General features: G+C 37.9%; 1 pseudogene; it reads left to right on the forward strand.

Annotated features, from left to right (window-relative positions):
• Positions 1–7,177: 7,177 nt before the first annotated feature.
• On the forward strand, positions 7,178–8,118 carry LOC123949250 (annotated as a pseudogene).
• The last annotated feature ends 3,682 nt before the right edge of the window (positions 8,119–11,800 follow it).

Consider the following 11,800-nt stretch of genomic DNA (forward strand, 5'->3'; position numbering starts at 1 on the left):
AGTAGGCAGAGAGGCAGGCAGAGAGAGTGAGAGGGAAGCAGGCTCCCTGCCTAGCATAGAGCCCGATGTGGGACTCGATCCCAGGACCCTGAGATCATGACCTGAGCCAAAGGCAGCGGCTTAAACCACTGAGCCACCCAGGCGCCCTCTCCATCAGATTCTTAAAGGTGCAGCTTTCTAGATAGGTGATTTTTTGGAGAATACCTTGAATCTCTTTCAATTCTAAGTTTCTTGTTCATAAATTTGAAATTTTGTCATTGTTCTGATGATGTCTTTGCATTATGTGAACATCTTTGTGAATTATACATTATGAGGATTTTAATATAACAAAATAATCTTTTTAATGACATACTGTATTGTTTTAAAAAATAATAATACAACTGAGATCTCTTAATAATTCAAAGACACAGATAAGGTTATCTTTGGTAGTCTGTGATCCACACACAAGACTCCAGTGCCCAACTGTTGTGGAAAAATCTATTTCAAGAAAGTAGTCTTGTCCTGGAGGAACCTGGGTGGCTCAGTGGGTTAAAGCCTCTGCCTTTGGCTAGGATTATGATCCCAGGGTCCTAGGATTGAGCCCCACATCGGGCTCTCTGCTCAGCAGGGAGCCTGCTTCCTTCTCTCTCTCTCTCTCTCTCTCTCTCTGCTTCCTCTCTGCCTACTTGTGATCTCTGTCTGTCAAATAAATAAATAAAATCTTTAAAAAAAGAAAGAAAGAAAGAAAGAAAGAAGGCTTGTCCTGTAGTGGTCCTGAAATTTTGAAGACCCTACCAAACTCAGTCTTCTCTCTATCAAATATCATCCCTATGACTGACTTCTTAACCTTATCCTTTTACACTTACCTTTGTATCCTCTTCATTTACTCCATTTACTTCATTATCCTCTTCATAATCACCTGCTGGTGTTGAGATAAGCACCTAGGTCATGATTGCTCACCCAAAGTCAACACATAGTAAGTGGGACAAATGAAGCAGGAGTGCATTCGCTGCATTGAGATCAAGAAGATGTCACGAAATCTGGAATGTAGATGGTTTTGGAGAGCGTTCACCCATACAATCAGGTTATAACTTGGGCAAAAACAATTAAGCAATCAAACATTAAATACAAGAAAAACATTTCATTTCTGTTTATTGCCATGATGGAGTAACAGGGATCGGATTTATTCCCTCACCTTCAACAACTAAATAACAGTCAGAAAGTTTATAAAATAATAGTTCTCAAAACTGGATAAAAAGGAAACAAAGGAAATGATCTCTAAGAGAAGGGAAAAATAACATGGGCCCAAAGACTGACCTGATCTTACTTACTTACTGGAAATTTATCAAGTCACAGAGAGGGGCAGAGAACCCAAACTGAGTCTGAGGTTCTCCCTGAATGACAATGCAGAACACCAGAGAGGAGAGAGAACTGTGCAGAGACAAACACATGACCTCAGGACATTCCTCAGAAGCCTTCAGTTGTGTACTGGTCAGTGTATGTCTGTGAAGAAACTACCGAGGTCAAGGAAAGAACCACCAGAAAGGAGCAGAGGGAGCAGAGATAAGACCTGAGACCAGTCATATCTCAGGTCTTATATGTGACTGAGAGGAGTTCCGATGCTTACATGCAGTGTGGAGAAACCTTGTAATAAACAGAATATTTGGCTATATACTTGGAAAGGTGTTACCCTTAGTAATGACCCCATTATCTCACCCAGTTACCATACCAGTTACCGTAGACCAAAAGCTATATTTGGTCTTTCCTAACAAAGCCTGAAGAAAAGTCTTGAAGGGGTTAAAGCCATTTCCATGTAACTTTATGACACACAGGAATAAAGGTAAAATATATATTTAGAGAAGTACAAAACAATGAGTGCGATTTATTTTGTGTCTTTTCTTTTGGAAACCAACAGCCTGGAAGGAGCATACATTATGCCTCCTGGTATATTTTATAGGAATAGATGGCATGGTCTAGTCCTATAAAGGCCTGTTCTCAGACCATGATGGGGCCAGTAGGCCCACCTAATTCAATGGATCTGTGTCAGGAATTTCACTGTAGAACACATTTAAACAAGATACTCAGCTGACAGCTTGTCCATGATAACGTTGAAGCTCTTTGTGTTCATTTGTTTGACATTAAAAAAAAAAAAAATCCCTCCATTTGATTCAGAACTCAGGGCTCAGATAGGACAAAAGGTTTTTAAATCCTGGAGTGTTTCTTAAATACCCACACTTATTTTTATAAAAATCAGTATAAGCATAGGAAAAAATATTTAACAAAATATCTCATAATATTAAGAAGGAGGGAAATCATGACTAAAATATGAAATAATGAAAAATATACATAGACAATCAATCCAGAAAACCATTTGTCAACAAAGAAGAGTTATAAAGAGAAAGGAAAAAAAAGGGAGATACTAAATTAAAACTAATTTCCAACTTCTACTGTAATAGATCCATACCTTAGAAAGGTCCGATTCACATAGTAAATAAGAATGAATTTTCAGAAATTTAAGAAGATGATAGTATATATTTCAAAGAGGAAAGAAAAATCAAAAGTGTTTACCTACAAGAAATAGAAATTACAGTGGTATCAGAACCCTTGAATTCCATATGGAGGATAGATGATAAATGTAATCATGCTTATAAAATCATCTTCAACCAATATAACTGTATTAGTTCATTAGGGTTGTGTCAACTAAGTGCCACAGGCTGGGTGGCTTAAACAACAGACATTTCTTGTCTCCCAGTTCCTGAGGCTGTAAGTCTGAGAGGGAAGGATCTGCAGTGCTGCTTCTTCCTCAGAACTCGGGGAAAAAGTGTCTATTCCAGGCCTCGGGACTAGATTACATGGCGCCTTCCTGATTTACTTGTGTTTTCTTACAGAGCTTTTTTGTTTTAATAAGAATACCAGTCAGGTTAAATTAGGGGCCCACCCTACTCTAGTATGACCTAATTTTGACTTAAATGATTACATGTGTAATGACCCTCTTCCTGAATAGGGTCATATTCTAAGGTACTGGGTATTAGTATAATATAAATATAAATTTATGGCAGAAGGGGACACAGTTTAACTAGTAATGAATGACTAAACCCAATATCAATCATAGTTGAGGGCAAAATAATATTTCATGCATACAGAGATGTTGAAACTCTACCTCCCATTTATTCTGTTTTTGGAACTCAATATAAGGATGTGTTCCACAAAAAATAAGGAGCTGTCTGTGAAATGGGAAGACATGAGGTAAGAAAAAAGGGGATCCCAAACAGGAGAGTAGAATAGGGCATTCCCACTAGGCACATGAAAAGCAAACAGTTCAGACTAGAGCTACAGAACTGAAGCCACTAGGAAGGAGGTCTTTCAGGAAAGGAAAAAAGGATGAAGAAAGAAGACTGTGGCAGAGGAGGAGGAGAAGAAGAAGAAGAAGAATTAAACCTGTACCTGTTGAGATATTTTACATTTTAAGTTTCTGAAAAGAAAATCCAAACTGTCTTAGTCATTAAAAAGAATTTACTGGTTTTTACAACAAACAGATGTTGGTCTGGTTTAATGTAACAGTTATTTGAATAAATAAACTGGGTCAGTGGGGACTAAGTCTGTTTTAATATTTGCTGTTGAGATTCTGTGTCTCATTTTGATCCTAAAATTAGCTGCCTTTATGGATCCAAGATATCTCTTAGCATCTCTCAAGACTCGATGTGTCCTACCTCACACTAAAGAAGGAAGAAATGTACCATTAAGCAAATGTCTTAAAATTGATTTTGATTTTGTACAAAGACCTTAATGGATCCAAGAGAATATTTCATTGTATATGTACATGAAAAAAACTATAAACTTGCAGGAAGTAGCTTGAATGTTTGTAGAGAATGATGGAGAAGATTGGCAATGGTCAAATGAGAATAAGATATTACTTCTCATGCTTTGTAGTCAGTGTTTTATTTCATAAGTCTAAAGGCCATTTTAGGAAGGGTCCCAGAAACTTCACCTGCGTGATAAAGGGATATAATTTCTTCAATCCGAAAAGATCACATTCTGATAAAATCCACATGATTTTTGCAAGATTGATTCTAATATTTGAAAAGAAAATATTTTTTTAAAGATTTTATTTATTTATTTGAGAAAGAGAAAGAAAGCCTGAGCCAGTTGGGGAGAGGGGCAGAGAGGGAGGGAGAAGCAGGCTCAGCAGGGAAACTAACTGCTTGACCCTAGGATCAGGACCTCAGCCTTAGGCAGTGCATAACTGACTGAGCCACCCAAATGCCCCTGAAAAGAAAATATTTAATGTTATTGGAGATTTCAGAAGAAAAATGGCTGCAGAGTTGGTAGTGATTGGTGATTCCTAAACTTGCTCTGCATGAATAATATCTATGCAGCTGTTCTTGTGAGCTGAAATTGAGAAGAAGAAACAAGTTATGACTGACCACGTACTACATATACGACACTGATCTAAATGCTTCAGAGAGATTTAATTTGTATCAATTGTACCCAGTGAGAAAGACATTATTTTGATTCCCATTTTATAGTTAAGGAAACTGAGGCACAGAAATGACACATAAGTCATCCGAAGTCACACAGCTAAGCAGAGCCAGAACTTGAACCAACACTCTGGTACCAGGATTGAAATTTTGGCACTAATCAATAGGACTTTTGAAATTTGTAAGGTGAAATCATGGTTACAATTGGGAACTCATGTACAGAAAACAATGTAGAAAAAAGATCATGGATCTCTGCCCTTGGTGCTACTTGGGGAAACTCAAAGCAGCTTTATGAGAGGAGGATGGAAAAAACTTAGTGAAAAGAAATAGTAAAATGAAAAAAAGGCTTCTATACTAGTTTAAATATTTGAATTTAAATTACCTAGTTCTATTAAATAAATAAATGAAAAAAAAATGGGCAAATAAAAAAATAGGCCAGTTTCTTCTCTATGTAGGTCAGTAAGCCCTCGAATTGGACCACAGAGCCGCATTCACACAGAGAGACAGTCTGTTTTCACATGTGTCAAGTACAGATGACAAAAACCATGTGCTTTATCCCTACTTTTCAACTTTTGCTTCCATATCCTTCAGTTTGCTTTTATGTTCCTTGGGATTTTTGGTCTGGGGAATAGAATCTGGAGGTCTATGCGCAATCTCTAAGGACTCAATCCCAGAGCTTCACATAAAGCTGGGATTGAAATGGGATGTTTTCTTAGAAATATCCCTTAGGTGCTAGGAGTCTAACATAAAGGCACTCCCCATGAAGTCCTCAGAGAGAGGTATAAGCACTGCCCTGCTTGATGCTGTGTGGAGGCCTCGATTCCTATGGAAGGAAAATGTGAATCAGCAGCTGGTGTCTGGTGAACAGGTGTGGCAGGAAATGCAGAGATCCGTGGGCAGAGCAGCCTGAGAGCTGGACCAAGTGGCCAACTGCACCAGGCAGGAAAAAAACCAAAATTATATCTTTAAATGGGGATGAGGTTACCTTTAAATGGGGATTATATTATGTTTACAAGTCTTTGGAAGATGCATTGCCCTTAATATCATCCTGTCAGTTGCATTAGATGAAATCAATTTCCATGTCAGTAGGAAGGGATGAGGCCAGTGGAGAGCTGCTGTCATGAGTAGGCTCCTATTGTTGTTCTGTATTAAACAACAGGGACTTTCCAACGTGGCCTTGGCCATCACCCTTCTAGGCAATGGTTTCTTACTTGACCAGGGTGTTTATGTTTTTACAGAGAAAGAAGAGTTTGTGCACTTTGAAGCACTGTTCTTTCTTTGTTGGACTGAATTCACAAAAGATAGTTAATTTTTTTTTACCTGGATATGTTTTCTGTATTGAAAAAATAAAAACAATAAAGTGAAAGTATGAAAAGACAAAAATGAATATCTCTGCTTTTTTAAAATTTTATTTATTTATTGAGAGCGAGAGGGCATGTGTGAACAGGAGAGGGGCAGAGGCAGAAGGAGAGAGAGACCTCAAGCAGACTCCATGCTGAGCGTGGAGCCCGATGCGGGACTCATTCTCCTGATGCTGAAGTCATGACCTGAGCTGAAGTCAAGAGTCGGGCACTTAACCAAGCCACCCAGGTGTACCTATCTCTGCTTTATTTTTTTATTACAACTGCTGAACCATACATTCCAGGGCAAGTTCCTTCACCTCATTCTGAGCAGTTTGATGCATTCTGTAGTATTTTGAAGGCATTCCTTAAGTGTCTTTCTCCATCCCTTCAGATCATTGCAGAACTAGATTCTTCTCTATTGACATATGATTGTCCCCGCAAGCTGCAAAAAATATCTTTTCTAGTACCAAAATCATTTGAGGTTTTTACCCAACTCACCTCTCTTCCCAGGGTCTTGGATTGGTAAGGGAAGTATCCAAGTGTTGGCTCCATAGCAGTGGTAAAATGAACACCGATAAGATAACAGGTGCTCTGGGTGTACTGGATACGCTGTGAGAGTGAACAGGTGTGACATGGTATTAGACAACCCTCCTTTGCCCTTTCCCACCTGATACTCGGTGCTGCCTGTAAATCATAACAGTTCCTGTTTCTACTCCTGGCCAGGCATCCCAAGGTGTCGCCCTTTTTATCTGATTTGGTGTGTATGAGAGGCTGCTGGGCCAGGGCCAGAGTTTTTACAGATCAGTCAGAAGAATTCAGATTTTTAATTGTGTGAGTACCTATACTCCTGGATCTAGAATTTATTTTCATTATGATTTTTTAAAGGTATTTTCTTTCTTTCTTTCTATGTCTCTTTTTTTCCTTAAAGGCATTTCTGACTGCCTCTGTAGTATATTAACTTGACCTCATCTGTAGTCTTGGTGTTGCCAATGTCACTCATCAGAGTGACATTTCCCAGAGTGGAATCACATCCATTCTCCTTCAAAGTGAATGATGAGCTCTAATTATTAGAAATGTTCACTGAGCTTTCTGCAAGCCTCCATATTTGGCATTAGAACTCAATCAGCAGCAGGGTGAAACTCTGAATATGACCTCAACCTGCCTTATCAAATGGCTGTGAGGTATCTCATATATGTCCTTCATTGGCACACTTACTATGTATTAGGCTTGACATCAGCTCTGTCCTGAAACACTGAGCCAGCAAGTGACATGACATCTGCCCTTCACACACTGATCTCTCTTTTGATCTCTTCATCTTGCTCTCTCTCATTTTTTCCCTAGAAGAGGAGAATTTCACTTCATTTGACCAGTGACAGCATGACATACCAGAACAGAAGTATTTTTCACCCAATCACATTCTTCCTCGTTGGAATCCCGGGTCTGGAAGGGGCTCATGCCTGGATCTCCCTGCCTTTCTGCTCAGTTTACCTTGTGGCTTTACTGGGCAATGCCACAATTCTGGTGGTCATCAAGATGGAGCAGAGCCTTCAGAGAGGGAGCCCATGTTCTACTTTCTGGCCCTCCTTTCAACTATCGATTTGGCCCTTTCCACAACCTCTATGCCCCGCATGTTGGGTATCTTCTGGTTTGATGCTCATGAGATTAACTTTGGGGCTTGTGTGGCCCAGATGTTTTTGATCCATGCCCTCACTGGCATGGAGGCTGAGGTCTTGCTGGCCATGGCCTTTGACCGCTATGTGGCCATCTGTGCTCCACTCCACTATACGACCATCTTGACATCCCGGGTATTGGTGGGTATCAGTGTGTTCATCGTGTTTCGTCCAGTTCTGTTTACACTTCCCATAATCTATCTCATCTACCGCCTGCCATTTTGCCAGGCTCGTGTAATACCTCATTCCTACTGTGAACACATGGGCGTCGCAAAATTGTCCTGTGGAGACATCCGTATCAATGCCATCTATGGGCTTTTCATGGTCTCTCTCTTTCTGCTGAACGTAGTCCTTATTGGCATCTCTTACATCTACATTCTGCGAGCTGTCTTCCGCCTCCCATCACAGGATGCTCGGCTAAAAGCACTCAGCACATGTGGCTCTCACGTTGGGGTCATCTGTGTTTTCTATATCCCCTCAGTGTTCTCCTTCCTCACTCACCGATTTGGACACAACATACCACGCTACATTCACATTCTTGTTGCCAACCTCTATTTGGTTATCCCACCTTCACTCAACCCTATCATTTATGGTGTAAGGACCAAACAGATTCGAAAGCGAGTGCGCCATCTCTTTGACAAAAAGTAGGTACTCTTACCTCTGTTTACATTTTGACCTAGCAGGGAAAATGTGGGCTCATTTGAGGTTTTTTTTCTGTTTAAATTTAGTGCTGCTAAATTATATTCTGGAGTATTTGATCTTGTCCCATTGTTGATTCCATGATTTGAATAATCTTTAAAATATTTCAAGTTCAATGACCAAATAATGCAGTTGTTGAAATTTAGGCTCCTCTTAGTTCTTTTTCAGCAGAATACAATATTTACGGGACTAACATATAGTAAGAAATGAATATCAATTTTTACTAATATCTACCTATATAATAGATGAAGAAAATTCCTTTTGACCATGTTTTTTCTAGAAAGAAACTAGAAATATATTTTGCATTCAGATATTAATCTAATTTCATTTTCCCTGTGAAATATTGGTAAACTGTAATCAATTAATGTGCAATATTTTTTATTAATCCTTGCTTTTTCATCGTAGATAAGATGTTGGGTAGAATATATGATTTCTAGAATGACACTGTGATGGCGAAGGAATCTCACAACTCAATTTCATCCTACCTCTTGGTACTCACACAGAAGTATGATTTCACAAACTACCTTTAGTTCTATCCCCTGCCAACTCACCTCTCTTCAATGTTCTCATAGCTAATGTTCCTTTACTTGTTCCTCCAGTGATGAATCTTATCGTGTACTGTGTGAAAACCAGGCAAATTAGGGTGAAGAGTTCTAGCAAAATTATGTCAGAAGCATATATAATAGTCATATATTATAGAAAACATATCTTGGGAATGTCTTGGATAAGAGTTTAAGGGTGAGTTGAGGAAACCTAGTATTTGCCACAAATAACCATCAACGTATTTTTCTTGTTATTATCATTAGATTTATTTTATTCAAACTGGATACTAAACAAGGACATAAAACAAAAAAAATATGAAGTATGTTTTCTGAGGGCTCCATCCCAGTTTAAAAAAAATGAAAATATCAAATGTCATCTCTCTATAAATTTCAATCAAGATGTGATATGGTAGCTCATCTTTCTACCAGAAATGTATTTTTAATCCTGTATTCAATCTATCTATACTAAATTCTTTTGATTCTAGACCCAAATTATATCATAATTCATCTCCTCACTATCTCCTTTTTAATCCCCCTAATGGGTCACCAGCATGTCTTTAGCGAATCATTGCAATAGTCTCCACGGTCTCTAAATGGTTACTTTTGCTGCTTTCTAAATGATTTTCTATGTAAGATGAAAGTTCTCTTCTTAAAAGAAAATTTGAATGATATACTATGTCTTTTAAATATGTACTCTAACTTCTTTGGGATTTGAATTAAAACTCTAAGTACATACTAAAAATCTACACATGTCCTTGGCCCTGTCTCGCTCTCCAATATTATCAGATAAACTACAGCTACAGTGGCATTCTGAAAATTTGTTGAATTTACAAATATTGCTGTTTCTTTTAGGTTTTCACATCTGACCCTTATTCTTAGATGATCTTGTCCTCAATTTCTTTTAACTCTTTATTATTCATTTTTAAAGTTTCAACATAATTTCATAATAGATTATCTGAGCTCTCACAGTTCAAAGTTTGACCCTCCTTTTAAAAAATATTTTTATTGCTTATTTATTCTTTATTCTTCATTTTACTTAATCTTATAGGTTTTTTATTTCTACTTTCTAAATAGAGTGTGCTATTAGTGGGGGGAAAGACAGATCTGTTTTCTTTATGTCTCTGTGCTTAATATCTAGGATAATTCCAGCACAGAATATGGCTCTAATAAATAACTATTAACAAATGGATGTGGAAATGAGGCCATGTTTTATAAAGGGAATTGTTTGTTGAAGAGTTCAGAAATACTCCATTCATATGGGATATAACTTTCTTAACCAGTTTATTTCAAAAATAGGCATAGCACAGATGCTCACAGATTTTGAAAATAGGAAAAATATGGGATTAAGGAGGAATTTTTTGTCTTGGGTTTGATGGGTGACTAATAGTCCACATTCTCCTCCTAATGTGACTTAAAAACCTTGTGAATCACAGAAAATGTTTCTTACATTTTCTTATCCCCACTCATTGACCCAAGTCCTCTCTACCAACCACACCAGTTGTAATCTCCTACACTTTTATCCTCACGTAAAGCAACAACTTCCAACAATAACAAATGCTTAAGAATCATAATCAGCCTGTAAGAGAATAGCATCTCACAATTAATGAAAAACTTTCAGATATAAGCATTGCATTTGAAATGCTAACATATACAAAATATACTTCTAGGCAATTTCAGGCACACTTTCCATTTTGATTCTCACAATAACTAATTTTATAAATCATTCTTCCTATTTTTTCCACTGAAGAGATTGAGGCTCTGAGAGATTATTTTACTCAATTCCCACACATACAGGAAATCAAAACTGGTAGTCATCTTATCTTTTATACCACAAGATAGTTCTATTTGGCTACATTTTAGCTTTCACATTCAGCATTGCATCTGTTTCCACAATTCTATCTCAGATCAGGGAGCTAAGTGCCTCTGTGCCTGAATAACATCACAGATGTAACCATGGGCACTGAGGGCTATAGCACACCAACACATGTTGACATCCTTTATTAATTGTTAGAAATGGAAGCTCATATTTTCCTAGTGTGAAGATGCTTCAAATGTATGTTAATAGGAGGAGGGATAATAAAATGGATTTAAAGGCTATCAGTTCTCATGGTTTATTGTACAGGCATGTCACACTCAGTACAATTTATATTTCAGGTTATTTCTGACCTCATTGATAAAATAAGACAAAAGCAAGATGAAGCTACAAAAATGCCAGTAGGGATGGGAGGACTTTATGGTCACCCTGATTATTCCCACATGTTCCTGGAACGATGAAAGCCTAACTCTGGGCCTCCTAAAACAATGGTTCCCAACTGTGAAAAGTTTGGCCACTAGAAGACATTTAGCAATATCCGGAAACATTTTTGGTTTTTGCCACCTGAGAGGTCTGTTATCAACATCTACTGGGTAAAGATTAGGGATGCTGCCAACCCATTCTACAGGATGCACTCTACAATGCACAGTACAGCTGCCTCCCCAAAATAACTATCCAGCCCAAACATCATAGTGTCAGAGATTAGGAACGGTGGTCTAAATGTAACTATCAAACAAGAAATTGCTAACACCATGGTTACACAGATTGCCTTGAGGTAGACTACACAGAACTTCAGCATAATCTGCTGTCAGGTCAGTCCCTCAGAAAGGCACTCAATGGAAGACTGAGAAAACTTCTGGAAAAGCAAAAGAATCCACTTTTAAGATGCTAAAACACTCTTCCTTTACAAGAAGAAACAGCAAAGACATATGGAATGCATATAAACTTGACCAGGGAATAATAGTTTAAAGATTTTTAAAATTATGATGTTGTGTTGTTTTGTTTGTCTATTGGATATTAGCCAATTGTGAGAGATTTGGGGAAAACATTGCAAGGGATGATACACTGTATAAAATTAAAAGGACAAAAAAGGGCCATTATTTCCTAGATGTATTAGGTCTGAGAATCAGGCAAAAAGAATATTCCTTTGTGATACTGGAGTTATGTGAGCAAATTAGTGTAATTTTCTTTCTTTTTTTTTTTTTACTATTTTTTAAATTTATTTGACAGAGAGAGAGAGAGAGATCACAAGTAGGCAGAGAGGTAGGCAGCGGGG

Source organism: Meles meles, chromosome 8, assembly GCF_922984935.1.
Source record: "Meles meles chromosome 8, mMelMel3.1 paternal haplotype, whole genome shotgun sequence".
NCBI classification, from domain to species: Eukaryota; Metazoa; Chordata; class Mammalia; order Carnivora; family Mustelidae; genus Meles; species Meles meles.